This window comes from Psammomys obesus, unplaced genomic scaffold (assembly GCF_907164565.1).
Source record: "Psammomys obesus unplaced genomic scaffold, mPsaObe1.curated_primary_1811, whole genome shotgun sequence".
Classification (NCBI taxonomy): domain Eukaryota; kingdom Metazoa; phylum Chordata; class Mammalia; order Rodentia; family Muridae; genus Psammomys; species Psammomys obesus.
Window position 1 is genome coordinate 6111577 of NW_026596085.1, and position 25587 is coordinate 6137163.

At 41.7% G+C, this 25587-nt stretch overlaps 1 protein-coding gene and 1 non-coding gene across 3 annotated transcripts in view; both read right to left on the bottom strand.

Annotated features, from left to right (window-relative positions):
- Positions 1-25587, bottom strand: part of Tmem117 (transmembrane protein 117) — a 448350-nt gene that overhangs the window by 302106 nt on the left and 120657 nt on the right. The window lies entirely within an intron of this gene.
- Positions 24999-25128, bottom strand: LOC129691238 (small nucleolar RNA SNORA17). The gene has a single exon (XR_008722435.1). It is a non-coding gene; the product is annotated as a small nucleolar RNA SNORA17 (small nucleolar RNA).

The window sequence follows — 25587 nt, forward strand, 5'->3', positions numbered from 1 at the left end:
TAAAAATATATCAGAACTTTCAAACCCTGCTGGTAGCAGCTACAAAATACTACCAGATATGTAAAGTAAAAAATAAATCCCACTTTACACAAAGTCTTAAAGAGAACAGATGGAGGGAACTCTTGTCAAATTATTCTACATAACATAACCTTGTCAAACTCTCACCAAACACAAAAAGAAAAACCGATGCAAAAGAAAAATTACAGCTCAGTTTCACTCCTCAAAATAAATGTAAAAAGCCCAATCAGGATATCCATAAATTGTCTCCAACCAAATATAAGACAGAGGCGTTAGCATTTTGGGTTTCAAAATCAACAGTCATGTAAGAGGTAATATACAAAGTCTATACACTACTTACTATAGTAAATTTACAGACACTTTATAAAGCAAGATTTTGTTTTAAAATCTGACCAGTAATAGCGGTACAAGCCGATAAGCACTTAAATGCTGAAGAAGATTAGGCAGAAGGATCATGGGTTTGACACAACCGGAAATACTTTTTGAAATGGGATCCACTTAGATTTTCACTAAGAGATAAATAATGAAATACGGTTCACAAACACAGGTAATTTTTTGTCAGATACAAGAAAAAAAGTTAGGTTAAGAAATTTACGGGAAGTGGATGTACCTAGGAATTATTTTATTAAATGAGGTAAGTTTTTGGTCATATGCAGATCCTAGTTTCGAATGTTTAGACAACTGTGTCCATATGAGACTGAGCATGCACAGGCAAGGAACCCAGAAAGGCACTATGACAAAGAGAGGTGGTTCAAGGAAGGGAGGGGATGGGTCACAGGACACATGTGACGTGAAAGTAGAGGAGTAACACTGGGGGCAGAGAGGAGGGGTGGGAGCCAGAGGGGAAGATCAGCCAAAGAAACTGTGAAGATACAATTAAAAGGCACATCTCTTTGTATTTCAATTAAAACATGAGACTTAGAGAGAATCTGAGAAGTCCTCTGGCTGTCAGAAACTGAACTTCAGCCTGACCTTACAAGAAGTTAGTAATGTAAATGGCCTTGAGGCCATTTAAAAATAGGTGCTCAGCCTAACCTGCCTTTAAGAGACCAGTGCGACCAGTCATTACCACACCTTGCACTTTGCCATGTGATCAGACTCTACAAACTAAGCTAAATGCAGAGCTTCAATCTAAATTATGTACTTGTTGATGCCCCTGACCCACAATGATGTGTGCGTTGTGGTTATAATTTGCTGAAAGCATCCAACAGGTTGAAAGAAACTTCCAGAAAAAAACAAAAACCAGCAGACACCATAAACGCTGGAAAGAACATGTGGATAAAGGCTGATGCCTCTGTTCTCGGGCTTGAGCTATTCTGAACCAGTAAGTTCATAAAGTTTTTCACTTGTAAACTCTGGTTTAAAAAATAAGGTAAGAGGTTGTTTACTCCTTATGGCATGTTTTCTGTGCTAGTCCTTTCTATACAGCAAAGCCCTTTGCTGGGGACAGATGAAAGATACAGGGAGAAAATGGAATATTCAAGTTCAGGCTTATTCTTGGTTTAAACTCACAAAAGGAGAATCGTTTTTTTTTTTTTTTCTTTTTTCTTTAATGTGGCAATGCAACAAAAGCTTGAAGAAAAATTAGTACCTCCTATGAGATGCTGAGCTGTAAAATAAAGCACAGCCCATAAAGGAAAATGGGCGGAAGTGGGAATGATTGCTAAGTGAAGGAAGTACCTAGAGAGACAAGGTCGTATGCACACTTTCAGATGCTGTGTGTGTGTGTGTGTGTGTGTGTGTGTGTGTGTGTGTGTAGAATATATAGGTTATAAAAGCAGAGAGGACTGTGAAAAGGGAAGAAGGGGCCTTACAAAAACGCGGGGGAGTGTGGAGGTGAAGGGTGGTAGAAGCCGAAGGGGGGCAGCTGCAGCGGGAGCAAGGACAGCAAGTGAAAGGGTCAACAGAACAAAAGTATTGTGAAGTGGCATCATGAAACCCAGTGCTTTGCACACTGATTGCCTGAAAATTAACTCAGATACCCTCTGCGTGTACATACGTGTGCATATAATAGCTAAGCAATCATTTCCAGCTCCATATAGACAGGCGAAACATACCCTGTACAACAAGACCAGAGACGCATCTATCTTTTCTTGAATAGACATGGGTCATTAGGGACAGACTTGTCAATGCCGTGTGATTAAAAAGTCCTCAGCCGAGATCCTAAAGTCAAGTCATCCAAGGAGCCTACACTCTTTAGTAAAGCCAAAGCAAACTCTGAAGTCAAGCACCTAAGGAAGACTCGCGGAGCCTTCTGCAGACGGAGAGCTGTCGATGGACAGCTGCACCAACCAACCAGGTATGGATGCAGCCGAAAGCAGGAAGTCAAGGACTGACAGCACTGTGTTGAGCAGATCTCAAGAGAAAAGAAAAAAAAGCTTTCAGGTATTATTTTAAAGTTACTAATTAAACTCCAACAGATTATGAGAAAAAGCTAATGGAACCTCAGGAAACAGACACCGTGACTAATGCAAGCCCAAATGAAAAGGATACATGGCGGGGTATCCAAGGCTGGAAGGAGATTGTGTGAACAGAAAACAAAAATGGAGAAGCTGATTAGGAATCCCACAAGGAGCTGAAGCGGGTGATGTCTCCTGAAGAAGCTCACACCCACACTCTCAGCGCTTCTGGCCTGCAGAGCAGCCTTCTGCTTAAGCCTCTGCTCAAAACTCCCTTAAGAAAACTACAACTCATCTTTAAGAGGAAGCTGTCCTCAGAAAACATAGTATAACATAACTATTATATATATATGGTGTGTACGTGTCTGAAATTTGCCTTGTAAATTATCTACTAAACAAAATTATAACTATCACATGTAACTATCGCATGAAGCTGAATTTTGTGTAGTGTAACAAAAATATGTGGGGGTTCATGGAACTGTGTGATTTCAGTTACACAACAAAACAAAAGTAAACAAAATAGATAAAAGGAATACTCAGTAGTCTTACATTGACTAGGATTTTTTTTTTACTTTTCTAGGATATCAAGTTGCTAATTCTGCTGCTCATATGTAATATTTTCCCCATTTTTTTTCCATTCCTCCATTTACTTTTGTCAATCACTGCTATCTTCATTTTGACACTATATTATATTGAGTATGTCATAAAACTTTCTTGGCAAAAACTGTCAAGAACAGTTCTGTCACATAGGATTAGGATTTTGTCATAAAATCCAAAAACTACTCATGACAAATAGAAACAAATTCTTACCTAACTATGAATAAAGAAAAGTCCCTTTGCCAAAAAAATAAATAAATAAAAGCAAAAGAAATGCAGAATACTTATTTAAAATTCAGAAGTAAAACAGGAATGTTTTCCTTTGGAGCTAAAACAACATTTGAGGAGAGCTTCTGTGTCTATAAAATAACAAACCATAAGAAAAAAATATGTAAAAACAAAAATGGAGAAGCACGACATCAATTTTTCCAGAAGACAGATGAGATTATCTATAAAGAGACTTTGGAAGAATGTCCATGTGTGTTACTTAAATGGTGATGAAGACGTCTTAGTCATATTGCAAGAGAAAAAAACATTAGTCAAAAGTCAATTGTATTCCATCAAACCAGAAAAAAAAAGTTAGAAAGCCTAGTTTTAAAAGAGAAAATATTTACAACATTCACACAGAATATAAAGAACATAGATAGCAATTTTTTGGAACCAGCTTGCACACACCTTTTAAAGCATTAAAAAACATTCAAGAACATGACAAGCCAGTTGAATACAACCATGTTTTTAAAATAAAGTAATGCAGTCTACAATGATACACTTAATTAGGTTACTGCATCTTGCAATCACCCACACAAGTCTTCCAGTGACTGAGGTTGACGCCCACCATCTCTGTTGGTGGGGATACTACATATAAATGCTCTATTGAACATCTAGTGATGTCACACTAATATCGGAATTGACTATGGTAGAGACACATATAACATGGAAATTAACAAACACTTTTATTCCTCCTGTTCTCCCAAGAACCAGTTATTCAACATGTACTAGTACACCAATGAACCCAGGGAGTGAGATCTATGAAATATGTAAAAGAAAACACAACACCCTCAAGATCTCAGTGGGTGGGGGATTTGTTAAACAGAAAACAGTCACACATCCACAGGGAAGGGCTCATGCGGAGCGGGCTGTCTGGGAAAGGCTTCCTTCAGAAGAGGAGCTTTGAGATGCTTTGAGTCACCAATAAAATGGATAAAAAGACTCTGAATATGTGCACCACAACCTCCAAATTTGAAAGAAGTCAGAAAACTTCGGCACGGATTCATTTTTTATGAATTTCCTATTGAAATCCCAAAAGGTTTCAGTAGAATCTTTAGTATAAAATTATAAAATTTACATAAAAGAGAGAAGGCCCAAGGATAAAAGTTTCTAAGAAAAGAACTATGAACTCCTGATCGGTCGTCTCAATTTATTAGGAACTTATAATGCTTTTACTAAAGTGGCATTAGAGTAGGAATAAAAAGTCTAGGGGCAGTCCCTCACAGACATGGGAAATCAAATGTCCAAGACAGATCAATGGAGTCGGGGGAGGGGCTCCTACAAGTAATGCCTAGGTAAAGAATTAGAACAAGCAGAAGAAAATACAGGACGATATTCTCCTGCCTCAACTTACAGAGATTTCTGCAATAAGATCCAAACTTTCAACCCATAGAGGGAAGGGAGTTATAAATTAAAATTGCAAGTGGTGTTCATCAGAAGAAAAGAGAGTAGAAAACAGCCAGGATTAAGTGATATAAAAGTGGACATTTGCTTAGTGAGGGGTGCACTGGATGCCATGACTGTGACCGCGGGGAACGACCCTGTGGCTCGGAGGCTTCAGCCCCAGGAGCTCTGTGCTCTACCTTCTCTGTTCTTATGTGTAGGCAAAATGGCTGAAAAAAAAATTTTGGAACAAAACGTTCCATGACACAAATGCTTTGAAATCAAAACTAAAACCTAAAGCCTGTACAGAACTGTAACATTCTAATAAAGAAAAGGGAAAGCAGCAGAAAATGCCCCAGAAGAGGACAGTGTTTTCTGCTGAGAATAACAACAAAGATCAATAAATCTATGAAAGGATACTCAACTTCATGTAACTGGGAAATTAAAATTAAAAGCACAAGAAATCCCACATTACAAAGACTGGGGAAATTAAGCAATAAGTGAAGAAGAAGCACTTGGCAGCTGACAGGAGGATAAATTAATAAGACAATCTATAGAAGCTGCAGCTGACGGGAGGATAAATTAATGCAACCAATCTATAGAAGCAGGGCAGGTGGCACCACCCTAGGATTTCACTCTAATTAATTATATCCGTTATCTGTATGTGAAGGAACAAGTGCCGAAACGCTGTTAGCCAAAGCCTGAAATGGCAAGAAAATACAAACTTCAAGATCTCTCCAAAGAATGGAACGACAAGAAATATAAAATTTTCCTTCAGTGTAATACAGCAGTGAAAAACGAATGGATCTCTCTCATAATCAGAAACACTAGTGTGTCTCAGGAAAATGAACTGAACGAGAAAAGCAAGTCTTCTAATTACCCATTATAAATTATATCCACACTATTTATATTATGCCCTGGAAATATATACCTACGAGATGAAAATACAAAGTTAAAAAATTGTAAAACTGTATGTACCGCATTCCATACCTGTGTGCTTCATAACAAACAGTGCTCAAAAAAGGATGATACAGGGAAAGGGGGGTGTGGAGAGAGAGAGAATACGGGAAGAGATGGCTGGAATGGGGGAGGGCTTAAGGGGCAATTCGGAAACCTAGTGTAGTGGAAACTTCCTGGAACATATAAAGATGGAAAAAAAATAGGATGATATGTACAACTTTGGCCAAAGATATCACCCACTGTGTGTGTGTATATATGTATTTTCGTGCAAGTATGTGTCTATAAGTGTGTGTGTGTGTGTGTGTGTGTGTGTGTGTGTATGTTGGGGTGTGTGTGTGTGTGTGTGTATGTGTGTGTATGTTGGGGTATATATGTGTGTGTGTGTGTGTGTGTGTGTGTGTGTGTGTGTGTGTGTATGCTGGGGTGTATATGTGTGTGTGTTGGGTTTGTGTATGTGTGTGTGTAAGTGCGTGTGTCTGTGTGTGCTAGGGTGTGTGCCCACGCAGAGACCAGAGATTGACATCCTTATCATCCTCAATCCTTATCATCCACACTATCTCTTGAGACTGGAGCTCTCACTGAACCTAGGGCTCACCAATAAGGCCAGCAAGCTCTGGGCTCTGGGCTCTGGGCTCCCATCTCCTCTCCCCAATGCTGGAATTACAGTTGTGTGCCACAACTGGTTTTTGTTTTGTTGTTTATTGTTATTGTTTGTTGTTATAAACCTGGGTTCTTGAGATCCAGACTCAGGCCTTCATGCTCACCCAGCAAGCTCTTCACCCACGGAGCCATGTCCCTGGCCTCTAGCAGGATTCTTTTCCTGTAAGATACGTCACAGCATCTTCTATTGCAACCGCACCTGTGAGCTCAATGCTTTCCACTGTGGGCTCAGAGTCTGAAACCCTGCAGAGAACAGCCCAGAGCTAGACCACAGGAGTCTGGAAACACTTGGTGGGAATAAAATAGGACCTGTCCTTCCAACATGTCATCAAACACCTGCCACAACTTTCACTTGGCAAAAGACACAAAGAAAACTCAAGTGCTGTCACTGGCCTTCCATTTGCTTTCCTTTCTGTTTAACAAGTGTAACTGGAGATTATTTCATAAGGAATTAAATGATGGAACAGAGACTGCATGGCCTACCCTGCCCCTGGCTTACTTTCATAGTAATTTGTTATCTAGACTGCCTAGTTTATTGCATGTCTTCCACATTTTGACACTGTTAGCACAGAAAAAAAAAATCATCTAAGATCCACCGTAGATTGGGCATACTTCATAGAGTTTATAGAATTTAGGGAAAGAAAGTGTTCACATGAAGCGCAGACTAAGGTAAACAGCAATGGATGGGGGGAGGGTAAAATAAACTAGATTCAGGCGAACACTAGATTAAGGTAAGAGGCCATGGATGGGGAGAATCAGACCCACTGCTAACCCTGGGCTCCTGTAGTAGACTCCCAGCTTCCTCTGTGTATCTATCTAGTTAATATCGCTCCATGTCTCGTTTGTTTCCACCATTTCTCTCACTAGACCATAAGGCTCCCGAGCACAGGAGCTGTGTTTCATCCATCTCTGAATTCCAAGAGGTAGTCACATGGTACGTACCCAGTTAACAGTAAACGAAGGGAGACCTCCTCAGTGAGTGCGTGTACACACTTTAACCTGCTTAACTTCTGTCTCAATAGGAAAGGAAAGGAAAAGGAGACCCAGACTTCTCAAAGTGCCTAAGGAGATGTTCATTTGTTTGCAGCTTTACTGTACCCATCGGGGAAGTCAACAGAAATAGAATCAATCAAAGAAGACAAGAGAGATAGAGAGAGACAGAGATAGTGTGACAGAGAGAGGCAGAAATTTAGGGCCAACAACCAGTGCACATGATTCCAGACACTGAGAATCTGCCATCTGCAAAGCAGAGATCAAGGACAGCCAATGGTTGGGTCACAACCAAATGCAAAGGCCTAAGGACCAGGTAAGCTGATAACACTGACCCCAGCCTGGGGATCACAAAGGCAAGAGATATCCCCGCTCAGCAGGAAAGAGTAAGAGCAAATTCTTCCACTTTCACCTTTTGTTTAAAATTGAACATGTCTGCGTGTAGCAGAGAGGGCCAGTCTGCTTCCTTGAGTCCACTGATTCTAATGCCAGGCTCATCCAGAGACACAAACAGGGACACCCATAAATGATGTGCAATCCAGGTACCCTGAGGACAATCAAGCGGACGCAAAAACGTATCCCCCATGCTTTAAAAGCCACACTGAAGAGTATCGTCTTGCTGAAGATTATTATTTTTTCAAAATGTAATAATTTATTTTGAATTTTAATTTCAGTTTGGCATATATACAGGGTACCATGTAAACCCACTTTTACAGCAATAGTGAGTCCAAGAATGGCATAACATAACTATGAAAAATGGCAAATTCTGCAGTAGTAGAATTTTAATGACTTCAAGTTGATTCAGTTGAATTGTAAATCACACATATATTTTCATCTATTTAGACTAATTTATATAATACCAGTGCTGTCTCCTGGGAAGCTAAGTGTTGTAATGTCACTGAAAAGACCTTAGAACCTAGGAGAGAGCTATTTGTGGCTGTTTCCATATTTCTTTTCATGACTTGGCTCTAAATTTATTTTATTTTGCTTTGTTTTGGTTTTTTTTCTGGTCTTGTTAGCTGCTTCAAGGATAAATTCACCCCCAGAAAATCCTTACTTTTATTTTCAGCTAAAAGTTTATGATGCAAACTGAGCATGCCCAGAGGCAGTCCTGTCTGCCATCTTAACCTTCAAACCTGTGCCCATGACCTTGACCTAGGTAAATTCCTAAATGTGTCTGTCATCTGTCCTCCTTAAATTATTACCTTAAACTGATCATGCTCACAAATGTGCTTTATCATATGAATATGCATGAGCTCCACAAATAAATTCTTCCTCCTTCTCTCTGTTCTGAGAGGTCATTGTTTTGAAAGCATCTCCCATGCCGTTCTTAGCTACAGCAGATAGTGATTCCTTCCTCATGTTCTGTCTCTGGACCATACTTGTTTGTGTTGGGTTATAGTTGGGAGGACAAGGATATTTGCTGCAGCTTATCCAACATTTCTAGATGTTTACAGCAGGAGAACTTTTTTTTTTTTTTTCAGATACAGAGCCTGCCACAGGGGAACCAGTGAAAGTTCGACCTCTGCCATGTGACAAGGAGCATCTCAAATCTACTGTTTCTTGTTCTTTTTGTTAAGGGACTTCAAAACATACATGATTCTCTAAGCATGGCAGCAGCATTGGAGAATGAACAGACACTATAATTAAATGCATGCTCTTTGATATTGACCAGGAGGATAAGAGTCAAGATCAGTATGTTATCTCCTCTGAACAGAAAAACAAAACCTAACTCTTATTAATGATCTTTGATTCTGCCATGAAAAAAATCGCCAGCTTCCCTGAGCTGAAGACAAGCCAAATTCACCAGGCATTACCAGTCAAGGGGCATCGCACAGAACTGTCTCGATTCAGTTACCCTTGAAGTTAAGAAAGAGGAAACTTAGGAACAGATGTTCAAATGTGCTTCTACTGAAAAGATTAAGAGAATTATGCAAAATTGGCCTCTAGAATTATGCAAAATTCTAGAGACTACCATTAAACATAATATTTGGATTCAAGTCACAGCTCGTGTGTGACCTTTTAAAAGCACTGCTCAGTCCCAAGCTTCAGTGACTTCATCTATAGGCCAAGGGAGTTGGCTTTACAGCTTATGACACATTACGAATGGACCAAGAGCACACTGCAGAGATAATCAAAAGATCAGCTTCCAGAGTGGACACATCACACGACTAACCCACATGCATTCATTCATCCTCTTCCTGCTCTACTCACAAATCCTTGAGTGACAGAAACATTGCAGTAGATCCCCAAAACTTTTAACCATGCTAAACACTACCTTCATTTATTCTTTCTTACTGCTAGGGATCAAACTCAGGTCCTCACACATACCGGGCCAGCCCAGCACTACTGATCTGTACCATGACCTCATCAGATACATGCAAAACTTACATGTTGTGAGAGATCATGTTACTTCTTCTGGACTCACTTCTATAAACTTTATGTCACTTCTTGTTAGCGTACAAAATAATGATATGAATGTGGCATTTTCACAATGCTTTATTTTGGTTGATCCCCCTCCTATTTGTCCTCTTTCTCCTCCCAGAAGCCCCTACTCTGCCCTCCTGTCACAGGTGTTCTGCTGCCCTCTATTTTTGCCTCCCACTTTCTAAAGAATTTCTTGTCCTCCTCAAGATTCCCTTTCTGCCTCTTTGGCCTAATCCCACACTAATACACAAGCAGATTTTTAACAAGAAAAGAAGAGGCCCAGGAAATGGCTCATTTGGCAGAGGCTCATTTGTTGTGTGGTAAAAAACACCTGTGTTTGGAACCCAGCATCTATATAAAAGTTGGGCACAGCGGCTTGCTCTGTAACTGCAGAGCTCAAATTGGAGAAGGTTCTTGGGACACACTTGACCCATAATTCTCCAGATTCAGTGAGAAACTCTATGCCAAAACATAAGATAGAGCAACCGAAAAAGACATCTGCTATTGACCTCTAGCCTCCACACGTGTACACACATGTCCGTGAGCACACACTCTTAAGAACACGTATCTATAGCACACACAACATCATACCTACATACGCAATGCCACACTAAACACAATGGCATCACACACTAATAACTAAATAATAAAAATCAAAACAACTGATACGAAATCGAACTGCTTACTGTCAACAAATGACAAGCATCCGCTTCAAATCTAAAAGCCCAAGAGTGTGAAACGTTTGTTTGGGTCCTGATCCAGGACATTTGTTATGGTCCTAATGCTGGAAACGACTCATGTGCCCATACCTGTGTATTTAAACATGTTCACCTGTGCTACTTGGATGTCATAAGGACAGGAAAAATGTCCACAGACCCACAGCATCATGCTTTACCATCATTTAACTACCAACAAGTCAGTGACCTGTGTCCCCCCACAGAATGCAGTAAGGAGGAAGGCTCTCTCCTGCAAGGTCCCAACAAAATGCAGCACCAGAAAGCAGAACCCAAACAGGGGAATTTAATAACAGTGTTGATCTATCCTCTTTTGTCAATGTTATAAAAATCTAAGGAGTCACTTGATGTTCCCAGAGACTGAAGAAGTGAGGCGACCAAATAGATCATGTGACTCTGGGTGGAATTTTGAACTGGGAGACAGTAGCAAAGATGGTCATTCATGGAACTTATTAAAAGTTTGGGGTAGGCAGTCTGGCGAGATGGCTCAGAGGTTAAGAGCACTGTCTGTTCTTCCAAAGGTCCTGAGTTTAATTCCCAGCAACCACATGGTGGCTCACACCATGTATAATGGAATCCTGTGCCCTCTTCTGGTGTGCAGGCACACATGCAGACAGAATGCTGTATAAATAATAAATAAATAAATCTTACCAAAAAAATAATTGGGGTAGACTATAAATTAATATTGATTGCATCTCTTAAGTATCTTGACCCTTATTTATGAACTTTTGTTGTTCTTTTTTTTAATGTGTGAAGGACTTAACGATGATGCATATATACAAAGAGAAATGGTTATACACATACATTAGAAATTTATTGCTAACAATGGCTACTGGTTGCCTTGTACTGTTTTTTCAAAATCTTTCCTGTGTGTTTTAAACTAGATCAAAAGGAATGTCAGGGAAATGCTCAACTGTGTAACTGCTGGTCATAAATGTGGGATATGGGGCTATCCCAGACGGTGCCAGGCAGACCCTGTGCATCTTTTCCTGGCTATAACACAGCAACTATTAAAGAGGCAAATAAAATAGGAAACAAGCATGTGTGACTTGTGAATGCTATAAAAATTTTAGCACAGAAGTTCAATAAAAATCCTGGAAGTCAGTGGGAAGGTTCCAGGGGGAAGCACTGGTGTGTGGCACCACCTTCTGAGGTTGTGATGCAGCAGAGTGGGGCACACCCCCCTCGGAGAGGCAGGAGAGGCATGGGGGGAAGAGCGGCAGTGCTCATGCCCTGTGCTCCCACCCCACTCCCAGTTCAGAGGGACAGGGGAGCAAGCGTAGCCTAGAGACAGGGTGTGGAATTACTTTGTTTCCATACCCAGGCTTCAGACAAGATAATAGATACCCCACTGAAGCAAAACCCCCAGCAAGGAACATGCCAAGACTGCAAAATAAAGCTGCTCACACATGAGGAAGTGATAACCCATATAATACCGGGGTCATCTGCAACAAACACAAAGCTATCAGTATGACTTGCCATGCATGGGATGAAAAAGATCACTGACCCGCTTTCATTTGTATTGACTACCAAAGAGTAGCCACACAGAGCCATCTCTGATGGCGAAGGGCAGTGACCCGGGTCATCTGAAATCTCCTGCAGATGCTTCCATGAGGGGTTGGGCCAACCTTTCATTCTAGCAGAACGCCATAAACTGTCACAAATTGTAGCTGTGTAATGATTCTAAATTTGGAGTTCTCACACATATGCAATTGACAGAAGATCCGAAATACCATCTGTTATATTTAAACCTCAGACATCTTCTCTGGAGAAGTTTCTTTTCTCAAGGAAAGGGGTTCTTTAATACAAGTTCGTTAGAATTAAAACAATGAGATGTTCCAACAGGTTACTAGCCATGTTTTTTTTTTTCCCTTTGTTTGTTTTGCTTGTTTGTTTGTTTGTTTGTTTGTTTGTTTTGGGGGTGCCTGAAACCTATCTGAATTAAAAAATTATCACAGAATTTCATTACTGTGTTTCTAAACTTTGCCAAAGGCCCTCCAGCACCTCTACAGCAAGAGAGAGAGGGAGACCTCCTCATCGACGCTTTTCACTGCTAAACAAGATGTATTCAGTCTGAACATTTACCCAGATCTCCGTATCTTCTCTTTAGTTTCTTGTCCACATTCCTTTGAGTTGCAGTTTAGTTTGCATATTTCCACAGATCTAGAATTCACAAGCATTGCATCCATCCTGTCGGCTGCATGTGCCCTGGGCCTGGTGCTAAGGTAACCTCCTGAGTTTGCTGTCTGTCTCGCCACGTCACAATATGTAAGACTCAGCCCTCCCTTTACATCAGCTTGTCTGGAAACGGCTTCACCAATCTCTCACGATGCCATGATAGTCCCACTGTCTCTGTTCCCTAAAGGAGGAAGCTAAGGCCCAACAGAGCGTGTGTGTTCAGGCGACTGGTAACTATGCCTAAAATTCAAGCAATAGAGCCTGACTTTCAAGGCTATGTATTCAAGAGATATCATTTTACATACAAGGGGCAAAGGCAGGCAGGGAGGGTGGCTGGAAAGGTACCCCAGTGGTTAAGAGAACCCAGGTTCAGTTCACAGCACCCACATGGCACCCCACAACTATAGAGAACTCCAGTTCCAGTGATTCTGATGCCCCTTCCCTGACTTCCACGGACACCAGACATACACATACACACACATAAGCAAAACATTCATACACATAGCTCACAACCATCTGTGACTCCAGTTTTAGGGAATCTGATGCCTCTTTCTGACCTCTGAGCGCAACAGGCATGCAAGTAGTGTACAGATATGACACACAGACAGAACACTCAGACGCATAAAATGAATTAAAATTAATCTTTTAAAGTGTGTGTCACTTAACTTGTAACCACAAGGAGACCAAGAAAGCTAAAAAAAAAAAAAATCTGAGCCCAAGGGGTTCTGCAGAGACTTATTCACCAACTGAGGACCATGCATGAGACCATGCTCAGATGTGGCCCATTGGCAGCTCAGTCTCCATGTGGGTACCTGGGTAAGGGGAGCAGGGGCTGCCTCTGTCACGAACTCAGTTGCCTGCTCTTTGATCACTTCCCCCTGGCCATGCGGCCTTGCCCATGCCACAGAGGAAGAGGATCCAGGCAGTCCTGATGAGACTTGATGAGCTATGGAGAGATGGCAGAGTAGGAGAACTTCCCCTTTCAGTGCCCTATGGGAAGGGGATAGGGGAGAAGAGAGAGAGAGGGTGGGACTGGGAGGAGTTGAGGGAAGGGGCTTCAATTGGAATATATATTGAATAAATTATAAAAAATTAACAAGAAAACAGTTAAAGCCCACAGTCTTCTATTTGTGTGTAATCTCAACAAGCAAACTCACAAATCTGTGCCCTGATTTCAGACCACAAACAGATAGGATTAAGTATCTGGCCTCTGCAAGCCTTATGGTTACTTTCTTCAAACTCAGCTCGCACTGAACACCCTGAGTTACTTGATGAATGCACTGAAATGCTCAGAAGAACAATCTTAGACTGTGGAATTTTTATGCCTTGCAGCCTCTACTCTGTCTGTAGCATCTTCTCCAAGTGGAGCAGAGACTGTGGCTGAATTCCCACTGGTAGTTAATGTTAGCAGACTGGATTCTCAAAATTACCCATGAATACCCTAACTATTAAGAACCGAGAGCAGTCAGAGAACATCTGAAGTTTTCATCAGCACACTCTAGGCCCAGGTTTAAATGATATTTCCCAGCCTTGAATGTACCTGAGCTGTTAGCATATTCACTTATTTGCATGAAACATTAGGCTCTGTCAGTTTTATAGACTGGAGTGATAATCCCCAGCTGACGGTGCGACTCAGCCAACGGGAACGCAGAAGCAGGAGTCCTGACCTTGAAACTGCACCCGTGTTCCACAGCGCCAGCCTCCTCTTCCCCACAGCTGGCCTTTGACCAAGAGAAGAAATCACAACGAGTGATAATAGGAGGATTAACACCTCCGAGCGCAGTTAGAATCTTGATCCAGGTCAGACTAGATTTCACGTAATACAGAAGACATAAAACAGTCATGAACGCATGACTCACGGCACGGATATCTGAAACCTGCTGATACAGAGCCTGGTTGCTTTCAATGCACCAAGCTCTTTCCTCTGTCAAAGACAGCACAGATCCGCTCACTGCGCTTGGTACTCCCATCACAGGCTTCTTTAATCTGTCTGCTCTGGGTTTCTTAATTTATTTTTAATAGGCACTACTAATTACTGGAAATTTCTAAGGCTTTGCCATTCCTAGCTAAAGCACTGCCGTGCACAGGGTGGCATAGGAGGGAGGATGTTTGCTGGGTGTCTTCAGCAACTCTGAGCTATCATGTCCGTGGAGCTGCACCCAGCTCGGGAAGCTTTCTCTCAAGTTGGGGATTGCCATACGCTGAGTGAGGGAAGAATTAGAGATACTTTAGGGTATAAAACAAGCATGTTCACAGACGCCTTATTAAAGGCCTTCTAGAGCTTTCTAGAGTTAGAATTCCATTTGCTGATAATGAAGACTGAAGGGGAGCTTTCTGTGTAATATGGATGACATCCCTTGCTTAGCTTATGTGACTATTCATAATGATTAATGAAAATGCAAACTTAAATGAAAGTAAGACAGAAAGTATATTTATGAAACAAAACACCTCATGTGACTTTGAATAGTGACTATACTGATCATAATCGACTTTGAATGTTTTTCTTTTATTGAAAATAGATTACAGTTTCCCCTCCCTCACTTCTCCCAGTTCCTCCCCAATCTCCCCTCCCCTCTGGATCTACTCCTTTTCTGTTTCTCATTAGAAAAGAACAGGCTTCTAAGAGATAACAACCAAACATAACAAAATAAAACATAGTTAAGATGAAGCAAAACTGATCATACTGTAGAGCCCTGTATTTGCTGCCTCACTGTCTGTGAGTTCATATACCTCTTGCCTAGTTGAATCAGGGGGCTTTTTTCTTCTATTCTCCATCTCCTTTGGCTCTTAAAGTCTTTCTGCCTCCTCTTCCTTGGGATTCCCTGATCTCTGAAGGAAGGGAAGGGAATTTTTAGTTCCTTGGAGGAGGAGGAGGAAGTAGAGATGGAAAAATGTGTGGTAAAAGGGGGCCTAGTACAGGTAACAAAGATTTGAGCCCCAACCCTAATCTCTGTTTTTATTGACTACCAAGCCTAATGAGCCAACTCTCTCTTGGAGCCCCTAGTACACCCTCTGCCTCTATCAGATACTGGAATTGAGCCTCCAGACAGCAGGAATTCCCTCCTTCCTGTATATGAGGATGCACACCTGTCACACAGGGATTTCCTGGGGTGACAGCTCTCTCAGGGTTTTACATGCATCATATTCTGGGAAAGGAAGAGTCTGGTCACAGATGAGTTTGTACCTCATGTATCCAAAACAACAGCTGCTATCCACCATAAAGCCCACTGCACGCAACTGTCCTTCAAACAAAAATACAACCAGCCTGTAGAAACACTCCATAAACCCCCTGACCTCCATGCAGACAGAGAACCACTGATGTTGATGAAGTCTACTGATGGATAGTGCAGCTATAAGAGTAGAGTTAATTATTGAGAGTACTTTCTGGATGTTGAAAATTCATTTCTCAATGAGAGAATTAATAACTGTAGGTCCTACTTCCATAACAAGGAATGGAACAAATGGGTACGTTTCACAGTCTACAACTGCAACATTTCCATTAAAATAACTGAATTATCATGACCATTTTTGATTAAAATTCACTCAAATATGTCTCACCTACTACCCTGGGTTCACTAAATTCTTCAGAAAATAGCTGAAAGTTCAAGAGGTTTTGTCAGTGCTGAGAACCGTTGGAAATTCACTGTATGTGATATAGCACTGACCTTTCCATTTTGAAAGGACTGATAGAAAACTCAAGCACAAACAAACAAAAAAAATACACTAAGTCTCCTAAAGGGATGATTCTTTTATTCAGTCTCTGCCGATTCCTTCTGGCTTTTGCACGCATTCAGAAAGATAGCTGACTGGCTCTTGCCACCATCATCGCTCCATGCTGCTGCTTCCTGTCCAAATTCAAGACAGCAGAGGAGGTTTGTGCCTGAGCACAGCTGCAGCACACAGCACGAAACAAACCAGCAGAGCGGCCCCCTCACCAAGGACAGCCAGCACACACCAATCTGAGAGTAATTAATGCATGATGCACCAACTAGGTAGTCTAATTAAATAACAGTGTTTAATTACTAATTAGTACGTGGCTTATGCAGACAGAAACATTTAGACTTGTCACATGTTAAAAAGAACACTGAAAAACTCAGAGCCCTGTCACTTCAATGGTCTCTATTTTTTTTTTAAATATAAGTGGGGAAATGGTTGTCATCATCTGTCCAGCCCAAACACACCATGAAGAACTCGCCTAGCTCCCTAAAGAAGACAACTTCATTCTGCTTCTGTCACGATGTTACCTGTGACAAGATGGCCGGCCACAGCACCAAAGCCAACACGGTGGGTTATAGTGTGGGGTCAGGTGTTGTACTAGTATCGTACCTGTTAGACTATCCATGCTGACCAGCTGCTCAGGTTTGGTTCTTGCTTTGTATATGGTGATTAACTATCTGTCTTCAACTAAAACCTCCTCTAAGGACAAGGGGTCAGAATTCGCAAATAACCCCCCCTGGGTCATTTGGGTCTTGACGTAGAGGCTAAAGAAACATGCCAATAGACTCTGAAGACTGGTTTTACAAATCACATAAGATTTTATTCCACAACTATGAGACTTGGGAGGTTTGGATTTTTTTTTTTTCTTTTTTGGCATCTACAGAAAAAATGCCATCTGTCTCCTCATTACTCTAAAAAAGAAAGCAAAAGAAAAGCTTGGTGAGGCTGCACACTGCCAACCTTTACTTTCAATTATCATCTGAGATGCACACACACACACACACACACACACACACACACACACAGCCCCATGAATCACATCTTCTCCATTTGTGGAAAGAGTAGGTGAGACTGCCCAGTGGAGAATGTTAAGCGGGGAGAGGAGACGGACGCCCACCCTTATTAAACACTACTTTTCATAATCTCGCCCAAACAGCAGCAACCAACGAGGTTTTTGCCATCTCCTGGAGACACTGTCACACCTGCTGCCTTAAAACACAATCCTATAACAAAAAACACCACATCAATTGCCAGGAAGGCTTGAGGAACAATAGCTTCCCCAGAATCAACGAGGCTGCTTTTTTGCCCAAAAATTTTTATGACATCTTATTTATTTGTGTGTGTGTGAACATGTGACACCACACACCTGAAGAGGTCAGAGGACGGACAAGTGGCATGGGCCGGTTCCCTCCTCCTGCTGCGTACATCCTGAGACTCAGATCCAGAGGCTTGGCTGCGCGTACCTTTGCCAGCTGAGGCATCCTTCTGAACTTTAGGTAGCTTGTTTGAAATGGCCCTCCCTGTCACCTCCAGAAGTCTGTGTTGAGACATGCCCCACTTCCAGGAAAGCCTATGCACCCTGTGAGGAAGGTGCCCAGTTATGACTTTTTGTTTCTAGTGAAGAGGGAAGGAATGGCAGCCATCAGGGTGAGAGATGAACTGTCATGTTTTCTTTCCTACATAGTGTAAAACCCTCCTTGGCTGAAATACAGGCTCTAAAGCAGTGAGTATGATAGCCAGGTGGAGACCTGGGGACACATTTCAAGGCAGGAAAAGAGAAACTCTCCAGAGCCATGGGGCATCCCTGCCCCCACAGGGAATGGGCAGAGTGAAGACTCCAGCTGGGCAATGGACTATATGGTAAGAAACCACGTGTGTCAGCCTGGGACAGAAGGCTGGGCTGAAATCTGGAAGAACCAGGAAACGCTAGAGGCCTGAATAGGAGAAATGGAACAGTGGCCATCAGGAAGGCCATGAGACAACTGGGCCTGGGAACAGAACTCATGAACCCTGCCCCCATCGAAACCGGAACTGAACCAGGGGGGGCGTGGCTCTGTCTTCTGGATAGTTTGTTATTGTTCATGTTTTGGAAGACAAAGACTGTACGTTTGTTCCGTGCTAGCACAAGGCCTCTATGTGCAGAGTCTAGAAGCTCCGTAACGAGTCTACATGGGCTGTGTATCTCTATTAGGAGTGTTGTATTTTTTTGTCATTAGTGTTAATTTCACATTGCAAAAAATCCGAGTCATAGCATTTCACTGGGGACTGTGTAATGGCACATTGGAGACTTGTAAATATAATATCTATTTGCTGCTTCTAAAAGAAAAATGAGGGGGGCCAAGATGGCAGCGCCAGGAGAACACTGTGTCTGAGAAGCGGGACAACACTCTCCGAGCAGCGACCAGGAGACTGAACTCTGGGCCCTAAAACTACAGCGATCGTGTTTCCCAGGTGAGGGGAGGCAAAACTGAAACAACAATGTATACTCCCAAACCAGTGAACCTCTCTCATCTTCCTGAAAAAACAGTCCAGAAAACAGAAAGAGACGATCATAGCCCAAACTACAAACTCGAGGAACAAACAGTGAGGGTTATAAATAACCAGATGGCTAGAGGCAGATGTAAGAACACTCCCAACAAAAATCAGGACATAATGACCTCACCAGCAACCCCACAAAACAATGGACACTTCAATTCACTAGATATACAAGAAAACGACCTCAAAACTATGTTTCTCCAGCTATTAGAGGCCCATAAAGATGAAATGAACAAAGCCCTCAGAGAAATAGCCAAAGAAATCGAGACTAACCAAGAGGAAACAAATCGAGCTCTCAGAGAAATGACCACAAAAATTGAGGCAAACAAAGAAGAAATGCACAAAGCTCTCAAAGAAATGTCCACACAAATGAAGGCAAATAAAGAAGAAATAAACAAAGCTCTCATAGAAATATAGGCAATTATAGCCAAAGAAGTAGAGGCACAATTAGTGATACATAGAGAGGAAACTGACAAAAAAATAGAAGCTGTCATTGAAAAGCAGGACTCCACATTCAAACAGATGAAGGAAATGGTGCAAGACATGAAAACAGAATTAGAATCAATAAAGAAAACACAAATAGAAAAAAATCAGGAGCTGGAGAACATAGAGAAAAGATTGGGAACTACAAAGGTAAGCATCACCAACAGAATACAAGAGATGGAAGAAAGAATCTCAGGAGCCGAAGATACACTTGCGGAAATTGACATGTCTCTCAAAGAAAAAATAAAATCAGAAAAGTTCCAAACACAAAACATCCAAGAAATCAAGGACACCATGAAAAGACAAATTCTAAGAATAATAGGAGGAGAAGAAAAAGAAGACATCAGGCTCAAAGGTCCGGAAAATATTTTCAAGAAAATTATAGAAGAAAACTTTCCCAACTTAAAGAAGGAGAGGGCCATAAACATACAAGAGGCCTACAGAACACCAAGTAGACTAGACCAGAAAAGAAATTCTTCATGTCACATCATAGTCAAAACACTGAACCTACAAAACAAAGAAAAAATTCTAAAAGCAGCAAGGGAAAAAGGCCAAGTAACATATGAAGGTAGACCTATCAGAATCACACCAGATTTCTCAACAGAAACTATGAAAGCCAGAAGGGCCTGGACAGAAATCATACAGTCCTTAAGGGACCACAGATTCCAACCCAGATTACTATACCCAGCAAAACTTTCAATCAACATAGACGGAGAATTCAAAATATTCCATGACAAAACCAAATTTAAAAAACATCTACATAGTAACCCAGCTCTACAGAAGTTACTAGAAGGGAAACTCCAAACCAAGAAAACAACTACATTTAAGGAAACAGAGGAAATAAATAACTACACAACAAAAAAAATCAAAAGAATACAAGAAGTGAAACTCAGTGACACCACCAACCCCACATCAAAAGTCAGTAACGATTGTTGGTCACTCGTATCTATCAACATCAACGGACTCAACTCCCCAATAAAAAGACACAGACTAACAGAATGGTTGCAGAAACAGGATCCAACATTCTGTTGCTTCCAAGAAACACACCTATGCAACAAAGATAAATACTACCTCAGAGTAAAGGGCTAGAAAAATGTTTTTCAAGCAAATGGTTCCAGAAAACAAGCTGGAGTAGCCATCCTAATATCTAATAAAATAGACTTTCAACCCAAGTTAACCAAAACAGATAAGGACGGCCACTATATTCTCATCAAAGGAAAAATCCACCAAGAGGACATCACAATTTTGAATATCTATGCCCCAAATACAAGAGCACCTACATTCGTAAGTGAAACAGTATTAAAGCTTAAATCACACATTGATCCTAATACCTTAATAGTGGGAGACTTCAACACTCCACTCTCACCAAGGGACAGATCAACTAGACAGAAAACAAATAGGGAAATAAAAACACTTACAGATCAGGTAGAAAGAATGAATAGCCCTATATCCCCCAAGGAAATTGAAGCAGTCATTCACAGTCTCCCCTCCAAAAAAAGCCCTGGGCCAGATGGTTTCAGCGTGGAATTCTACCAGACCTTCAAAGAACTGCTCACACCAATTCTCCTCAAACTATTCCACAAAATAGAAACAGAAGGTACATTACCAAACTCATTCTATGAAGCGACAGTCACCCTGATACCTAAACCACACAAAGACCCAACAAAAAAAGAAAACTACAGACCTATCTCTCTTATGAACATTGATGCAAAAAATACTCAATAAAATACTTGCAAACCGAATCCAAGAACACATCAAAGATATCATCCACCATGACCAAGTAGGCTTCATCCCAGGCATGCAAGGGTGGTTCAACATACGGAAATCCATCAATGTAATCCACCACATAAACAAACTGAAGGAGAAAAACCACATGATCATCTCCTTAGATGCTGAAAAAGCATTTGACAAAGTCCAACACCCATTCATGTTTAAAGTCTTGGAGAGATCAGGGATACAAGGCACATATCTAAACATAGCAAAGGCAATATACAGCAAGCCTATAGCCAACATCAAACTCAATGGAGAGAAACTTAAATCAATCCCACTGAAATCAGGGACAAGACAAGGCTGCCCACTCTCTCCATACCTCTTCAACATAGTATTTGAAGTCCTAGCCAGAGCAATAAGACAACTAAAGGAGATCAAGGGGATACAAATCGGAAAGGAAGAGGTCAAAGTGTCACTATTTGCAGATGATATGATAGTATATATGAGCGACCCCAAAAATTCAACCAGAGAACTCCTCCAGCTGATAAACACCTTCAGGAAAGTGGCAGGATACAAAATCAACTCAAAAAATCAGAAGCCCTCCTGTATACCAAAGACAAAAGGGCTGAGAAAGAAATTAGGGAAACAACACCCTTCACAATAGCCACTAATAACATAAAGTACCTTGGGGTGACACTAACCAAGCAAGTGAAAGACCTGTTTGAGAAAAACTTCAAGTCCCTGAAGAAAAAATTGAAGAAGATCTCAGAAGATGGAAAGATCTCCCGTGCTCATGGATTGGTAGGATTAACATTGTGAAAATGGCCATCCTGCCAAAAGCAATCTACAGATTCAATGCAATTCCCATCAAAATACCAACTCAATTATTTACAGACCTTGAAAAAAAGATTCTCAGCTTCATATGGAGAAACAAAAAACCCAGAATCTCCAAAACAATCCTGTACAACAACAGATCATCTGGAGGTATCTCCATCCCCGATCTCAAGTTGTACTATAGAGCAATAGTAATAAAAACTGCATGGTGTTGGCATAAAAATAGAAAGGAGAATCAAGGGAACCGCACAGAAGACCCAGAAATAAACCCACACACCTATGAATACTCGAGTTTTGACAAAGAAGCCAAAACCATTCAATGGAAAAAAGACAGCATCTTCAACAAGTGGTGCTGGTCCAACTGGATGTCTACATGCAGAAAATAGATCCATATTTATCACCCTGCACAAAACTAAAGTCCAAGTGGATCAAAGACCTCAACATAAAACCAGATACTCTAAATCTGTTAGAAGAAAAAGTGGGGAACATCCTAGAACTCATCGGCACAGGAGACAACTTCCTGAACAGAACACCAACAGCACAGGCTCTAAGAGCAACAATCAATTAATGGGGCCTCATGAAACTGAAAAGCTTCTGTAAAGCAAAGGACACTGTCATCAAAACAAAACGCCTGCCTACAGATTGGGAAAGAATCTTCACTAACCCTTTATCTGACAGAGGACTAATATCCAGTATATACAAAGAACTAAAGAAGCTGAAAAGCAGCAAACCAAGTAATCCAATAAAAAATGGGGAACAGAGCTAAACAGAGAATTCTTGACAGAGGAATATTGAATGGCAGAGAAACACTTAAAGAAATGCTCAACCTCATTAGCCATCAGGGAAATGCAAATCAAAACGACCCTGAGATTTCACCTTACACCCATCAGAATGGCCAAGATTGAAAAACTCAAGTGACAACACATGCTGGAGAGGTTGTGGAGAAAGGGGAACCCTCCTCCACTGCTGGTGGGAATGTAAACTGGTACAACCACTCTAGAAATCTATCTGGCACTTTCTAAGACAATTAGGAATAGTGCTTCCTCAAGACCCAGCTATACCACTGCTAGGTATATACCCAAACTTTGCTCAAGTATACAAAAGGGATACTTGCTCAACCATGTTTATAGCAGTTTTATTTGTAATAGCCAGAACCTGGAAACAACCCAGATGTCCATCAATGAAGGAATGGGTACAGAAATTGTGGTATTTTTACACAATGGAGTACTACTCAGCAATCAAAAAGGAGGAAATCATGAAATCTGCAGGCAAATGGTGGGATCTAGAAAAGATCATTCTGAGTGAAATATCCCAGAAGGACAAAGACAAACACGGTATATACTCACTTATATAGACCTATAAGATATGATAAACATAATGAAATCTATACACCTAAAAAAGATAATCAAGAGAGCGGACATGGGGTAAGATGATCAATCCTCATTTAGAAAGACAGATGGGATGTGCATTGAACGTATGACAGGAGTCTACTGAGCGCATCTGAAAGACTCTAACTAGCAGTGTTTTCAAAGCAAAGACTCACGACCAAACCTTCGGCAGAGTACAGGGAATCATATGAAAGAAAGGGAGTTAGTATGATGGGGAAAGGATAGGAGCTCCACAAGGACCAAATATATCTGGGCACAGGGTCTTTTCTGAGACTGACATTCAACCAAGGACCATGTATGGATATAACCTAGAACTTCTGCTCAGATGTAGCCCGTGGTAGCTCAGTAACCAATTGGTTTCCCATAGTGAGGGGAACAAGGACTATTTCTAACAGGAACTCAATGACTGGCTCTTTGGCCTCCCCACCCCCCAAGGGAGGAGCAGGCCAAGGTTAGGCAACAGAGGAGGGATTCGCAGCCAGTCCTGAAGATACCTGATAAAACAGTATCGGATGAATGGGGAGGAGGTCCCCCCCCATCAGTGGACTTGAAAGGGGCACGGTGGAGATGAGGGAGGGAGGGTGGGATTGGGAGGGAATGAGGGAGTGGGACACGGTTGGGATACAGAGTTAATAAAATGTAACTGATAAGAAAAAAATAAAATAAAGAAAAGAAAATAGAATAGAATTCAATAAAAAAAAGAAAAATGAATTCTGAGTTCTGAAGTACTTTGTAAATAATTATTTCAATCTGTACACTTACAAGTAATTGACTAAATTCTGGAAGGATCTATCGCCAATACAGCTACAGCAGGGACAAAAGTTTGCTCACAGTGCCCTCTGGTGGTGTATATTTTCATTTCAACACAGACATCCTTTGAACAGCCCTTTGAACAACTTTTGAACAGATGTGTATGTATTTTAAACATTTTATTGGTTGTTTGTGAATTTCACATCATGCACCCAGTCCCGCTCATTTCCCCCTCTTCTTGTATCTACTTCCACTACTGAAACATCTCCCCAACAGAGGGAAAAATTCTCATGGAAGCTGAAATGTGCCACGGTATATACCCTGTTGTCCACACTTCTTTGCTTGCAAATGTTCACTGCAATGGTCTGGTGAGAGGCTTCTAGCTTTTGTTACACTATCAATACTGGATCTTCACCGGGACTCCTCTTGGATACCCTGTTGTTGTCCTGTGTCATGAAGATGCTGTAGTTTGGGATCTGTAGGACCAGCCCCTTTATGAACCCCAGCAGCCCCTCAATGGGGTAGATTGGGGTGGGCCAATTCAGAGCCCTGCATCTGGGACTGAGAGGTATCTGAGCAGATTAACCTGCCAGTGTTCCCACACCCACACCACCAGGGCGAGCCCTCCTGCCCTGCCCTGGCTGGCCCACCCACCTCCACCACTACCTCTCCTGCTTTCACCCCCTTGGGGTGGCCTGCCACAGCTGGTGAGGGCAAAATGGAGAGAAAGGGATCCCCGCCTCGCCAATGCCATCACCGTCACCACACAGCAGACAGTGGCAGAGTCAGCTCTCTCGTGCTCACGCCCTCAGGTTACCTCACCTGTAACCCCCACTTCCAGGGCCAGCTCTACTAAGCTGCCCCAGTCAGGTGCTGGGCCCCTCTTCCAAGTGCTGCAGCTGCTGAGGAGCAGCGGGTGCCAGGCCCCCTGAACAGGACTGGGGTCATCTCGGCCCGCTTTCTCAGGGAGTGGTACGCTACTAATCATTCAGAGATTCACAGGTCAGGACATTAAGTGTGGACAGAGCCTCTCTCCTCTCTGCTACCTACTGACACACTCGTGACACAACCGTTACACCCGCAATGGGCAGGAGATGCGTACATTTCTAAGAGTCTTAAAATGCCACCATTCGGGGTCTCTAAATCTGGAAACTGTTATGGAATATTATTTTAGTCTACTAAAACTGTCAAAATAAATCAGTTCATTTGCTCATGTAATGGAAGTAATATGTTCCTGGAGGAATCAATAGCTGGAGATCTTCCGCTGAATTAACAGCAGTACGATGGGTGCATCAATGACTGACTTAAAAGCCTTTTCCTAATTCCAGCTTCCTTTCTGAATGCATCTCACCCTCTTTTGGATGGTGAGGTGTCCACAGACAGAACTCACCGCTGTCAGGAGAGAAACACAACAGCCAAAGAGGAAACAAAGAATTTCCAGGGCAACTTCACTAACTGCTTCTGAAATTTCAAATCACTTCTTTATAAATTGTTATTATTACCATTATTATCATCATCATCATCATCATCATCATCATTATTATTATTATTATTATT